The sequence below is a fragment of the Sciurus carolinensis genome, chromosome 7 (genome assembly GCF_902686445.1).
Source record: "Sciurus carolinensis chromosome 7, mSciCar1.2, whole genome shotgun sequence".
Taxonomy (NCBI): Eukaryota; Metazoa; Chordata; class Mammalia; order Rodentia; family Sciuridae; genus Sciurus; species Sciurus carolinensis.
This window is the reverse complement of record NC_062219.1, coordinates 143,840,543-143,855,681: the sequence shown is the minus strand read 5'-3', so window position 1 is coordinate 143,855,681 and position 15,139 is coordinate 143,840,543. Positions and strand designations below refer to the sequence as shown.

At 46.2% G+C, this 15,139-nt stretch overlaps 1 protein-coding gene across 2 annotated transcripts in view; it reads right to left on the bottom strand.

The window, feature by feature from the left end:
• Phactr1 (phosphatase and actin regulator 1) overlaps positions 1–15,139 on the bottom strand; it is a 501,682-nt gene that overhangs the window by 340,062 nt on the left and 146,481 nt on the right. The gene's annotated exons all lie outside the window — the stretch shown is intronic.

The window sequence follows — 15,139 nt, the reverse complement described above, 5'->3', positions numbered from 1 at the left end:
GCAGTTTATCTACATCATATAAACAAAATCGCTTGGTCCCCCTTTTATACATGGGGAGATTGAGGCCCCAGGAGTTAAGAGGCTGCAGAGACACAATGTTAATGTGCCCTTCAGAAGCCAGGCTGTGTCCTGCAGAGTACTGTATATCAGGCTGGTGCCGATTATGCCCCACTGTGACCCAGCTAGTGGCCTCAGGGTGCATAATTGGTTCATGCTGTAGGTAATGAGTCCTTTATCTTTCCCCAGGTCAAAGAAGTGACAGGAACATGAAGATGGAAGGTTTACGTTCCATGTGATTCTCAGGTCAGGTCAACCATTGGAATAAGTAGTTTCCATAAAAGACACTGGTTAAACAACAGAACAAAACACCCCAATAAAACCCCAGTTGTGGCTTTTAATTATAGTTCATTTGTGGATTTATAGGTCTGTTTCAGTCATTAAATTAAATGAATATAAATGAAATATTGTGTTCCCAATGCTGTATTATGTGCTAGGCTACGGAAAAAAAAAAAAAATAGCTTGACAGTTCCCTAAGTCTTGGAATGGATGTAAACATTCTGTTCAAATAACAAGAAAACTTTGCATTTCAAAATATGTTTTTGAAAGTTAAAAACAAGATTTGCTTTAAAATATTTTAAGGCTGCTACCTCCTGAAAAAATATGTCGAATTATAAAACCTGTGGCATTATCAGGACGTAAGTACCCCCAAACCCACAGATATTATCACTGAATTCTTGACCCATTTAGAACTATTTGGGAATGTTAATAAGCTGAAATCTCTCTTAATTTACTCCGGGCTTTACACATCTTTTGAAACTCAGCTGGTGGTAAAATGTAACTATAAACAAAGATTTAAAAGCTAATTTGTTTTATTCCATATGACCTCAGGAGCCTAGCCCTATTTCTCATCTTTAATAAAATAAGCAAAATTCCACTTGACGGGCGCTTCATAATAACTGTGCACCGAGTTTCAGGCAGAAGGCTGGAAACCCCTGGGGGCGGGGGAGGAGGGAGCCTGGGAGAGTGGGGCATGGTGTTCTTGTCCTCAAATAGCAAGGAGGGAACGGAATCCACGAGGTACCGTGGCCTTGCCCCGTTGCCCTTGTAAGGAAGTGAAATTGTTTATTGGCTTTGACTTCCCCCTGGCAGGAGGCGACCTCCACCACCCTGACCCTCAGGTTGCTACATTTCAGTAATGCTACGTAAGGGTGGTGTTTGTGATGGCAACGTCCCCTCCTTGGCTACGACTTCAGGGCATGTTTCCCTTTTAATCAGATCCATCAAATCTGCCCTTGACCATGCGGTTGCTCTGCGCCTCACCCTGGTCTGAGGGCTTTCCTTGTCCTTACTCACTGACCTCAGGACAGCATCCCCACCTTGTGAATGAGGAAACTGAGGCAGAGAGGGGTTGAGGAGGGTGACCACGTGACCTAAGTGGCGGGTGACGGGGTTGGGGACTGAACGCAGGTGCCCACTCCAGGCCCACCATGCTCCATCACCTCTCATGTGGATGCCTGCTTCCCCTCTCCACAGTCCCTTGTCCTCCTCCCCCTCAAGCTTGCCCCTTGGACCGGCAGGGACATTCAGAGTCTAGGAAGGGGAGTCACCGGGTCCCTGGGGTCAGGGCTGCTGGCTAAGGATCAAGGCGATGGTAGCGCGGGTCGGTTCAGGTCTGGTCAGAGTGCACCCATCCATCCTGCGTGGTGAGCCTGCACCGTCCCCAGGTTGGATGTGCACTCTCCACGGCAGTGGGTCCCCTGGACTATGGCTCGAGAGAAAGAGGGGCTGCTGGCGGGGAGGTCAGTCTGGGAAAGATGTGGAGGAGAAAAATCTGGCAGAGACGCCCTGTGATACTGCTGCCTGATGCCGATGCTGGGCTACCCAGAGGGGACTGGGGACGAGGTCAGGGGGTGGAAGGGAAATAAAAGCACTGGAAGGTGAGAGGAAGGCGTTAGGAAGACAGCATCCGGACTGGTCCAGCATCCGCGCTGGACCGTGGCCACCGTGTGTGCTTGTCCTCTGACTGTGGAGGGTTTAGCAGCACCCAGAGGCTAGCCATCAGAGGCCAGTAGCATTCCCCTCCCCTCCTCCCACGCTGTGACAATCAAAAATGTCCCCAGACACTGCGGAATATCCCCTGGATGCCAAAAGCCCCCACCCAACCCTGTGCTGAGAAACTGTGTTCAAGCATAAACAATGGGCTTGTTTCTCAGGATCTGAGCCCTGCGAAGGCGGCTGACTCCCTTGGGCCTTACAATAACAAGGTGGATATGAACACTCTAGAAATTTCCTTTTCTTTCCTTTTCCTGCCCCGTTCCCACCTCGGTCCTTCCTTTCCTTTTCTTTTTTGGACTCATCGCTGCCTCTTGGGCAGGACTGCAGCCAAAGCCTCTTGTTCTTGAGTCTTCTCGACTTTCTTCACTCAGGACGGAGGCCAAGCTGCCACTTCACACTAGAAGTGACCGTCATGCCGTTTTCAGTACTAATATGCAGGTACTGTGGCAAAATCAGGCTCACAGGCAGAAAAGAGAATCCTCCTTAGCCAGCAGCCCAAGATCCCACGACTTCAGTCGCTTCTGATTCCACCTTGGCTTATTTCTTATTTTTAGAGATGGGGTTTGAATCCAGGGCCTTGAACATGCTCAGCATGCACCTTGCTGCTGAGCAACACCCTCAGCTCTTTACTCACAAGGACACTCAGGGAAGGAAAGCAATTAGGATTGGAGTCCTACTCTCCCTAGCCTCTTCCCAAAGGCAAGGAAAAGCACATTGTCAGGATTGGGGTGTAGCTCGGTGGTAAAGCGCTTGCCTCCACGCATGAGACCTGGCCTCGTTACCCAGAACAACAACAACTGCCCACCCCCAAAATAAGAAACAAAACATGCAAAAGCAAAATAAAAAAAACCAAAAAACCAAAAACAAACAAAACTCCACATACATTGTGTCCCCAGGGTGCAGGGGAACTGTGCTCTTTACCACGTTTCCTGAATTGCCCTTTGTAAAATAAGAGGAAAAAAAAAAATTAAGCATATAAATACAAGATTATATTTGTTTGAACAATAAAAGAAAAACAAAGTAAAAGAGGCTTAAATGTCAAGTAAAGTTTCATATTAAATGAAAACACACGCTAGAGTTAGAAATGATTAGTGGAAAGGAGAGAAAGTTGAAACGAGACACTGAACAATTCCTATACTGGAGTCAGACACTGAACCTGGACCTTAAATAGAAAAAGTACCACAATATGAAAATAAGCAAAGACAATGCAAATGAACAAACAATGTGGCTCAGGGAATTGAAATTGTGTCAGGTTCACTATGAGAGGGAAGAAAGATAAGTTCAAATCACAAGATAAATTCAGTTTGGGGGAAAATGAGAAAAAAGAAAGCTAAAAATAATAGAAAGGAAAACAACCGCTGCCGAGAAGGACGAAGTTAAAAATAACAAAGATAAACACTCTCAAGTTCAAGTCAACTTTCAGAGGAAAAATCAAGCGAGTGGAAAAAGGTGGAGCAGGTCAGCCCAGGAGAGCAGAAGTGGCCACAGTGGGGTAGCCAGATAAAATATTTGCCCAGCATCTGCAAACCAGGGCTGCAGAGAGGGTCTGCTGGGCAGACGTGGTGCTCTTGCTGTCAGGACAGAGGCACCCACAGTGGGAGGGGACAGACTATGTCTCCGGGGGCAACAACCCCATGGGACATCTGGAGCCCGTCCCTCTCAGCAGCGAGGGACAAAGGGCGTTTGACAGAGCACAGAGCAGAGAGCACAGCCTCTGGCAGCCTCCCCCAGGAGGCTGTCACCTGAGAACGGCATTTTCTGATACTATGGCCACACACTCCCTTCCCTGAGTTCTCAACTACTGCATACATACTGGTCTGAGTCATCAGAACCTAGAACCTCGCAGCTGGGGTCGCCCTTAGCAACCACGCTTTAGGGAGTTTTTAATACATGCTATTCTCAGTTGGTCCAGAAGAGGGCGTAGGCGAGCACACCCCATACCCAGGACTAGGACTGGGTCGCTGGCCCCTTTTTCGCCCCGTGGCTTGCTTACTTTAGCGCCTGAAGTCTATGAACACTTGCCAGTATCTGCATGACAGTGTACTTGTCATGACAGTTATATTCACTTGGAAAATGAAGCCTATTAGCTGGGCCATTTTAACAGTTTACGGCTTACAGACATATCTAAAAATTACATTAACCGGGGTAACAGATTAAGGGCTGATATGTCATCTTCTGAAGGTGTTTTTATTGCTTTCGTGCCTTTAAAATGGTTATTTCCATCACTATTCCTCATGACATCGCTGCATGAGGAAAGTGAAAGCAGGCCACATTTATCCACTTAGTATCTGTTGGTCTTTTACCTGGAGATACGCTGCAGGCACACCAGGAATAAAATCCAGGCTGTGCCTGTCAGGAGGGCACAGTCTTTTAAAGTGGGGAGGACACAGGTGAATGGGCAATTTCCGTGGAGGAAGGATGTGAGGAAGCACGGGTGCTCTGAGGGACGGTCAGTGGGCACATGGGACTGATGGAGGCTCTATCAGCACAGGCGGCATGAAGCAGGGGTAATGTGGATGGACGGAGCTAGAGGAGGGGGACAGGACAGAGCCCCGGAAGAGGCGGGACACAGTGGCAGGAGTTTTAACAGGAGGATGAACCTTTGGCAACACAGGAATGAATATTTTCTACGGGATCATTTTCCATGTCCACTGCATGCTGACAGGACACAGGAACCAAGGCTGGCAATGACTTTCGTTTGTTATTTAATTCAAGTAGGTGTTATTTTCAGAAAGGACTTTTTAAAAGAGAGTGTGTGATCTTCCTGACTTGGGAACTTGCGACTGAATCCAACTCAGGAGGAGCCTCTCCTGGCACGCTTGGGTGTGCTGGGGACCTCGACTGCAGTATCCAGAGGGCGCCCACGGAAGATCCAGGACCTACTTTGAATTCTACCCTTCGCACATTGCAGATGGAGAACGACTTTTCCGTTGTCTAGAGAGACCTGCTCCCCCTTCTAAAAAGTAAGATAAAAACGCAGGAACATAACTTCTAAGATAAGAAAGAACCACCCAGATCAAAACTAACAGTACAGGAAGAAAAACATAAGGAGTCGCCTGTTCACTGTGGTTTTCTAAGCCAGACGTTTCATTCCCTAAAGCCATACCTGAGAGCTGTTTTCAGCACTGAGGGAACTGCCTCTGTGGCTTACTTTTATTTTTAACTAGAATCCCCCAGGGAGTGGGGACCACATTCAATGCCATTACTGCGTTTTCCATCCCACGGGGCTGTCTGTCATGCCGGTCCCCGGGAGCAGTGACTTGTGCCCTGGAGTGGGTGGGGGTGAGTGATCAGGGTGTGCTCAGTTCAGAGGGGACTGCTTGCAAGTCTGGTAAACATAAAACAGGAGCACATGGTGCGGGGGCCAAGGGGTGGTCAAGGGAACATGTGGTCCGGCTTTCTAAAGAGTCCAGGGAAGAAACTCCCCAGCGAATTTCCTAAACTGTGTTAAACCAGTTACAACCTAAGTGTGTAGTCTACAAGTTAATTTCTCTTACCCCACAATTGAAGCCTATTTTGGTCCTCACGCTGAGTATAGGCTAATGCCTCCTGGGGGGATACTACATTACAACAGCGACAGGTTCTGTGCAAGGTTATGGCCGATATGTGTGCAAGCTGTTGTGGTATTGATGTGGTATCTAATAGGCATTATTCTGGTTTCAGGAACGCTGCTGTTATTCCTTAAAATACGTGGGAGGGGTTTTAATTAGGATGCAGAACTTGCACCATTGCATCTGAGAATGTAGGATGCACGTAGCACTGTGTTTATCTCCAGCCACACACAGGACTCCTGTGAGGTCTCCCGACATGAACTCTGTGGGTAATTCCACCTGAAGTTGGGTTTCTCAGTCCTGGCTGCACAGTACAGTTGTGGCAGCCCTCGTTCATGGGGGTATGTTTCAAGACCTGCAGTAAATGCCTGAAACTGCAGAGAGTACTGAATCTTATATGTTAGTTTTTCCTAAACATATGTGGGTAAAATAATTCATGAGTTAGGAACATAAGAGATTAATAATAACTAATGATAAAATAGAACAATTACAACAATATGCTAAAATTGCCAGCATTACTACTCTTGCACTTTGAGCCATTATCAAGTAAAACAAGTGTTATTTGAACACAAGCATTGAGACGTGACAGTCAACCTGATAGGCGAGAGGGATACTAAGTGATTGATGAGTAGGTAGCATATACAGTGTGGATACGCTGGAAAGAAGAGGGATGATTCAGCTACCAGGCAGGATGGAGTGGGATGGGATGAGATTTCATCACATCACTCAGAAAAGCACATAATTTATAAATAATAAATTGTTTGTTCTGGAATTTTCCATTTAATATTTTTGGACTGCAGTAGACCCTGGGTAAGTGAAACCATGGTAAGTAAAACTGAGGATAAAAAATGGGATCTGCTGTTCTTAGAAGTTCTGGAAACTACCCCCAGCTGAGATCCACCTAGACCAATTAGGTCAGAATCTCTGGGTCACAGGAGCCAGGCAACCCTACTTCTAAAATTCCCCCAGGAAGTTCTAATTTGCAGACAGGCCTGAGGATCCTGGATTCAAAGTTCTGATGAAGAAGATACTACCTTTGCCTCACTTTGAGGGATAAAATCTGAGGAACACAGCAATCCTCAGTGGCATGGCTTGTATTTGATTTAGAAAGCAGTGGCCGCCATTCTTGTGGCTGGTCTCACAAACACAAGGGGGCGGAGGGACCCTTTCCCACACTGCCATCTTTTGAAACTCATAAAACTCCACTGCCTTTGCTTATTATAGTTCTGCTCATAAAAAAGTTGAAAGAATCATAATATCAGACAAGAGTAGATTAGTTAAATACACAACGAATACCCTAAGAATGAAATATTATACAGATATTCAAAACAACTCTAGAGATTGGGTTATTTATATTCATTTAAGAAGTACTTATAAAGAGCCTCTTGTGTGTTAAACAAGGCTTTTGGGATATAGAAGTCAACAAACAAGTGTTTTAAAGACAGCATGCAGCCTGTGTGGTGGTCACACCTGTAGTTCTAGCGACTTGGGAGGCTGAGGCAGGAGGACTGCAAGTTTGAGCCAGCCTCAGCAACTTAGTGAGACCCTGTCTTGAAAAACAAACAAACAAACAAACAAAATAAAAACCGCAAAGGGGTGTGTATGTCACTCAGTGATAAAGCACCCCTGGGTTCAATTCCAAGTACCAGACAAATATACAAACACCCAACAAGTATATGATAAAATACACTATTTTTTATAACAACACCATGCATATTACACTGGTTTTCTAACTTATATGCATAAAATAGGGAAGGATGTACATGAAAATTTTAACTGAGATGTTATCTTTCAATGATAGTTTTAAATATAATTTTGAATTTTCTTTACTTTTTTGGGGATTTTTTCCCTAATGATGGGTGATTGCTATGTAATTTAAAATATGGGAGAATATATATTTGATTTTGTTTCTCAGGTGTCTCATAACTCTAAAGAAAACATGTTAACTGATTGTCACATAGCAGGACTGGTATGTGCTTGGGGTGACAGTGTGGCTGGGCAGGAAGTTTAACTATTGGTGCAAAAACTCCACACCTCTTGATACTGGCAAAGATGTGTCTGGCTGCTGAGGTTTAAAGTGCTGTAAATAATAATTACAATAACACTCCTAGGCTTTCCTTATTCTGTTAGCAACTTGTTTTCCTGTGTCTGTGTCAACGATATCAGTAATTGTTACAAGAGTGAGCAAGGAGTGAATTTCCTGGCCACATAGCTGCAATATTGGAAGCAGCCACGAGATGGCGATAGATATTAAAAAGTGAAAGGGAAGGGCTTCCGTGGGAATCCCACAGATCCCTGAGGAATAGGGGTCCCCCTGCAAATTCTCCTTACTGCGAGTTAATGGACAGACATGTTGCCATCGTCTTGGGGTGCCTTCACTCCCTTGCCACTGCTCAGCAGAGGGTAAAACTGACCTCAAGTAAACACAAACGAGGCTTCTAGAATCTCCTCTTCCTTGAACACCTAGGCTGCTTTATTGAATCTGGAGGCCCTGTGACTCCTGACTTAGCAAAGGGTTTGGCCATGAGCGAGCTGCCTGTGTGGAGAGGACCTTGACGTTCTCCTGAGGGGAAGCCGTATCTGGGGTAGTGTTGGGAGAAGAGGAAGATGAAAGTGAACTGCGTCTCGCCTTTGTCAACCTGAGGGCTGGAAAGTAGAGGCTGATGGATTGGTTGGAAAATAACAATGACATGATCAGTGTGCAGAGACTAGGGGCACCGCATGTTATAAGGCAGTTACAAAATTAAATTTCAGTTTCCCAAGCCTCAGTGGCATTGGCGTGTGTGCTGCAAAGTGAGCAGGCTCCGGAGTTCACAGACACTGTTGACCTAGGCTTTGTACTTGACTGGCTACGAAATCCTCTCAACAGCTCCGGGTCAGGTTTCCTCACCTGTAAAATGCAGCCTAGCAGAGGAGTCAGGATCACATTCACACAGAGCCGGGCGTAGTCCAGCACACAGTAGGGACTCAAGCACAGCAGTCCACTGTGTTTCTGGCTTCCGGGTACTGCCTGCACACTCCTCTGTCAAGCCTGTATTTCTCTCCCGTCTCCTTCTGGAAGCCTCTGTCTCCTTCCTTTGCCTTGAGAAATCCCAGCATTACTTCAAGGTCAGGGTAAGCGAATCTGGCTCTTCTTCGGAGCCCACCCCTCCAACCCCAAGCGGTGTCTCAAAGAAGCATGTCCTCCTTGCTGGCATAGTCCATGTCTGGGAAGCTGTCCTGCTCCTCAGGGGTGACGGTTGGCACATCTGCCTTCTCCCTCCCGACACCATGTGTCCCTTGACCAGACGCATGACAACTTCTTACACATCCTCACATCCCCTTGAATAAGCGGAAGTTGAACTTCAGGTTTCTCATCGCGCCCCATCTCCGGGGGAAGGGAAAACCTGTCTACACATGTCTGAAACAGCAGCTGCCACCGTTTCTGCTCTGCTTGACCATGAACTCCAGAGCTAGTCAGCGAGAGGGGAGCGTTCTGATAGACTCTGTTACCTTCACGACCAAACCAGCCCTACACTTGAAGATCTTGCAACTAAGTCCAAAATACCCCCAAGTTGCCAAAAACCCAAGTGGTATCTTCCACCACTTCCCTTTGGTACAGCGTGGTCCTAATTGGACCCAGATCTGAAGACCCTCCATCCAAAGAAATCGTGCATGTGTGGTCTATTCTTCACATCAAGTAAAGCCTCACGACATGCATCATGTGATAAATGAGCAGGACCCTGTCCTGGGCCTTTCCATTTGAACAGAAGTCAATTTTCTCAAATGTGATCCTTTGGCAAAGATGACCAGTTGTGAGGAGAAAGTTCAAACTGAGCACAGCTGCTTTTCCTCCCATGTCACACATCACTGGACTTTGCAACTTAAGAGGAGCTGGGTGTACTCAGCACTTTATTCTAATGTTTGGGGGTTCACAGGGAGCATAATATTGTTCATGCATTAAATGTTGATTTTTAGCATACCCATGTAATGGTAAGCTAGTAACTCCCGAGGGAAAATGTGTCTCTTATGTAGAGTCTTTTCATTCTCCTTAAGAGGGATTGATAGGATTGCTAACAGCAGCCCGTCAAGTGTTACATTACTCAGTCTTCCAATAGTCCTGTAAGGTAGGCCCTGTTATTATCCCCATTTTACAGATGAAGAAACTGAGGCTTGAACATTTAAATGGCTTGTTGAGCAAGAAATACATTAACTGCTAGCTGGCAACTGGATTTCAAGCCCAGTCTGTTCCCGGCATGAACTGTGACTGTGTGCAAACCTTACAAGTCTCTCAGTGAAACCTGGTCCTTTCTATTGATAATGCAAGCAACGGTAGGTTGCATGACTATAAAATGCAGACTCTGAAAGATGCTGTCATGGAGGCGCAGTGCTCTGGCAGAAGCACCAAGCCTCATGGAACTTTGCCAGAGTGTGACGAGGATCAGGAAGGCTTTTTGATGGCGGCATGGTTATGAAAAATAGGAGGGCTTCAGAGCAGCCACTGCTGAGGACTGTCCTCATGGAGGCTCTGAGTTACCCAGCATCCTCAAACTTCAGTTCTTTGCTTCCTCATGATAAGTCATGCATTTCTCAATCTACATAATAACAGTGTCATTTTGTAATGAAGTCAAAGCAATGGGGAGGAAATGCTAAGTGCCCCTTCCTTTTTCTCTCTGAGTCCTGGCCACCATGAATGGGGCAGCTCTGCTCCGCCATACCTTCCGCCATGATGTTGGGCCTCACCTCAGCCCAGCGCAATGGAGTCGCCTGCCATGAGCTGAACCTCTGAAACCATGAGCCAAACTAAAGTTTTCCTCTTCTGTTTGACATTCAATTAGTAGCCCAGTGGAAACAGGTGGTTAAAAATACTGGGGTAAAGATATAGATTAAACTATAAGGGGACAGCATAGAACTCACTTCAACGCAATAGCATGACCTATAAATGGGAGAACTGACACTGTTTTCTTTCACATTGGTCACCCACTGTTACATGATGCTGCTGAAAATGCTGATTTTTTTGCTCCCAGGGGAAACTGATACTACTTTGGATACTACTGTTTACCCAGACATTGGAATATTTGGAACACAAAACAAAATTTTTTGCAACTCTTATTTGAAAAGTAAGTGAAACGAGAAAGGAAGTAGCCTAGGGATCTTTAAAAAATTCTTTACAGTTTTTCGTTTCGAGAGATGAAGATTGGGGCTTAATTGGTCATTCAAGTAGTAATTACTGAGCATCTACATTGTGCCAAACATTGTCAGTGAACAGAACACTCAAAGACACCTGGTGTCATCAGCTTTGCCAGCAGGGGAAGGAGATGGTAAACAGGAAGTGCGCAAAGGTATGGTAAAGCTGGAGGAATGATTCTGATTTCTGTTGCACAGGACAGTAACAAGAGATAACACACTGTGACATGTGGCAAGTCACTCAGATTTCAGAGTTGTTTGTCAACTATGGCAAAGTTAACCAATAAGGAGTTATTCTGGAAGGATGGATTTTCTAAGTAACTGAATGGTTCCTTTCTTAGAACCTAAGACTAGTTAAATAGTCACACCCTTCAAAAAAATCAAAATTATGCCTTTCAATTCATAGATTTTTTACGGGTTAAATAAATTTCCTCTTTGATGACTTGAGGTTTCTAAAATTTATTAGTGGTTATAAAATGCTAACCTAGGTAAAGCTTATGAAATCTTGGAGGTCTTGGTTTCCCCAAAGTTGAGCGGGACTGGAGGAAGGAAAGGGAACCAAGGCTGCATGGAACAGCCCTGGGCTGGCGGGGGAAGCTCATCAGGAAACAAGGAGGGGCGGGGGGGAGGAGGAGGGCACGAAGCTTCGGGAGCCCCACGCTGATCAGAAACCAGCTTGGACTCAACTTCCTTGCCTCACGCTCTGCAGCCTCCCACTACTATTTTTAGAAATGACAGCTACATTTTTTTAAAATATGCATTCCTTATGGGTCCACCACCTTCCTCAGGATCTGGACAGTCTCTGCAGAGGGACGATCAGTCCTGCGCTGCTCAGGGACTGGGTCGCTAGGTGATTTCATCACTGTGCCAACACCACCAACTATAACCACCAACATGTCACCAGGCTGTGGCATCCTATGACCCCTGAGGTCCATGCAGCCCTTCCTTGACCACACCCTTGTTATATGGGACATGACGGTACTGAAGGATCAGCCCTCCCCCGTGGATGGCTCGCCCTCCCCCCACTGCGACTCAGTACACATCACCAGACCTGCTGATGGGCTTCCTTGGAGTGGGGTTCTCTGAGCCTGTGTTGTCTGGGATCTGATCTAGCGATTCAAATCCTATATTGTCCATGTCATTTGGTGGTGATAAATAACCCACCTCTAAAGGCTGGATTTCAGTTGATGTAGGAAGCCTGACTAGCAGGCTCTGCCTCTTTTCTGGGGAGAAAGTCACCGGTGTGGGAATAGCAGATGTGCCATTCAGGAGTTGACACTGAGCTGTGCCTCTGGTTGCAAGGCCTTGGAGAAGTGACCTCAACGACTTTTCTCAAGGTGCTCATGGGAAAATGGGCATTCTCCTCCTCCTCTCCAAAGAGTTGTTCAGAACACTGAATAGTAAGTATTTAAAGTGGTTAGCACAGTGTTCGGGAAGAATTTTGTGATTCTAAAGTTATTACCGAAGCACTGATCTCTGAAACGGGCACCAACAGCATTGAGAGCGACCTAACTTTAAGCCACATTTTCTTTGATTCTTAGGAGTAAGGCTGAGATGTTTGGACTTTTAAAGTCAATTTTTTAGCAATTAACAAAAACGTCAACCTGACGATCTATGCTCCTGTGATCTACTCTTACATATGTTGATGGTAAAACAACATCTCAAGGTCAGGGCAGATCACGTGTGAGGGATCCTTGGACAGGGTCCATGTGACCAGCTGTCACCAGGCCCATGTTCTCCAGGTCTGCTGTCCCTGCTGTCAGACAAGAACTGCTTTCCATCTTCCACTCCTGAACATGTGCAGATGAGAACAGTCTCTTCTCTAGGAATAAAGCCACCCACAAAGGGCTGTATTCTTGTAAGAAAAACTTTCAAACAATAATCCTCTGGTCAGATGATTCACTACACAAAACCTTGTTAAGGGGGAGGCAAGAAGAGACAGCAAGATAATCCAGCTTCTTCATTTCTAAAGCCAGACTACCGTTCCACACTTCAAAGTGAAATCCAGAGGCAAAGCCTCAAATGTCCCCTGCCTCAGCTTACTAGGAAACCGATTTTCCAGATAATAGGAATTCTCTGATCAAAGACAGGCAAGCATTTCCCCTTAAATAGGTCAAATGATAGTTGCCCACATGAACACCCAAGTTAATAAAGTCGTCAGCATTCTGAGAACCTGCAAGGGCTTCAGACAGATGCTTGAGGCCGGGTCTCCCAACAGAGCTTTCTGAAGAGACACGGGAGACATGAGGAAAGGTCACTCGGGAGCCAGATGAGAGTGGGTCTGGATCATGGGGCTGCTTGCAGGCAGCACAGAGATTCTAGGGGATTCTGCAGTCTACAGCCCCACTCCAACTGGATGGATGGGAACACAGTGGTGCTCTGGGTAGGCGAAATGGAGGGAAGGTAGAAAGACAGAGGGCTCTCCCAGAGGAAGGACGCTCCTACTCATCACTCGGACGGACTCTCCTAGAAACACTGCTTAGTTATTAAGCAGTCCCAATAGCTCCTTTATCTGGCATGCCTACAATTAAGTCACCCTATACTTATTTATTTATGATCAACCTATCTTTCTTATAACTGCGTTCCTAGAGAGCAGGTGTGTGTGTGTGTGTGTGTGTGTGTGTGTGTGTAGTGTGCACAGTGTCAATCACAAGCACCCAGTGGTGTTCTGTAAATGACCCCCAAAGTCGCACAAGGTAAGAGCAAGAGGCTGGGAACTGTTGCGTAGTTCAGAGGGGACAGCAGCCATCCAGAAGGGGAGCGATGATGAGTCCTGATTTTTCTCTCCTTTTTAAAAATCAAAATTGTTTCCATCTTGTTCTCATTATTGCTGCATTCTGCTTGGATGCTCTTATTTGGCCCATCCACTGATTCAAAGCAGATGAAAGCATTGCTTCCACCCTGCAAAGGCATGAGTCAGCACTTGTCTTCATGTAGTTTTCTACATTCTTTTCCATAGGTTGGAGGTCGTGACCACATGGTGATAAGACCCATTTCCACAAGTCACACAAAAAGCATTATGTGCACTCGGGAGTCAACTGCATGGATCTATTCAGTCTGTCCTGCTCCTCTTGGGGCAGAAGTTCTTCTCTTGCTGGTGCCTCCCTATTTCTTCACTAACTTCTGTTCTGTCCTCTCTGGAAACCCTTTGCTTCTCCATTCTTGTCTCCTTCAGTCACGATCCTTTTCAAACCTGTTTTCCTCCAGAAATTCCTAGAGGTGGGTCGTGGGCAGGTAGAGTTCTGCTTCCCTTGTCATGCCTACCCTTCTCACTGCAGGGTGTTCCAGTCCCCGTCAAGTGCTCTGCTCTTATATTTCATTTTCCTTAATTTATCTTCAGCATTTGATCATATCACACATTTTTTAACACGCCATGTGTCTTAGTCCATTTTGTGTTGTTATAATAAAATACCCGAGGTTGGGTTTTTCATAAAGAAAAGAGGTTTAGTTGGCTCAAGATTCTAGTAATTAGAAGGTTCATACAGCATGGTGCTGGCATGTGACAGGGGTACCCTGACTGTGTCACAACAGAAAGGGAAATGCCATGTGTAGAGGAGTCATCCACAGTAGGGTGGCCTTCTTCTACTACAAAGTAGTAGAACCGCTCAGGTAAGAACCAACCTGAAGCTGTACCAACCCCTTCTGAGGGGGAGCCCACGACTTGACACCTCCCATGAAGTCCCAACTCTTAAAGGTTCCACCTCCGTTCAGGACCATTACCTTGGGGACCGAGTTCCCAGCACCTGAGCCTAGGGGAACTAACCACATCAAACTGTAGCACCTTCTGTCATTGCTCTGCGGGGTACATCCGTCCCTCAGTCTCTCCCCATCTCTGGATCTCATTTCTACTCTTTATCTCATTCCTGCCTCCTCATCGCAGAGTTTTCCAGAGGTCAGATCTTAACCTTCTGCTCCTCTCTATATCCATCCTCTGCCCATATCCAAAGCTATACCTTCATTTACATATGCAAATGATTCATGTTTACTAAATCTAACAGTGCTTAACTCCATTTACTAGAATATACTGAGTCTTGCTATGTCACAATTTTGGGGGCCCTGGAGATACAATGGGGAACAGGACCACACCCCTATTGACTTGGAGCGCAATCTTTCCTGGGGAGGCAGAGTGACAAGTTTACAGTAAACAGAACAGGGTGACGGCAGGCAGAGGGAAGGGGGTCACCCCCATCTTAAGGTGGTCAGAGAAGGCTCCTTGGAGGCGGTGACATTTGAGCTGAGCCCTGAATAAGAGACAGCCATGGCACGTGTGAGGGGACAGGAGGAAGACACGTATGTCACGGACATCTGCAGAATCAGGACCACACATGGTGACTCCTTAAAGAGCTCCCGTTCTCCCCCTCAGCTTC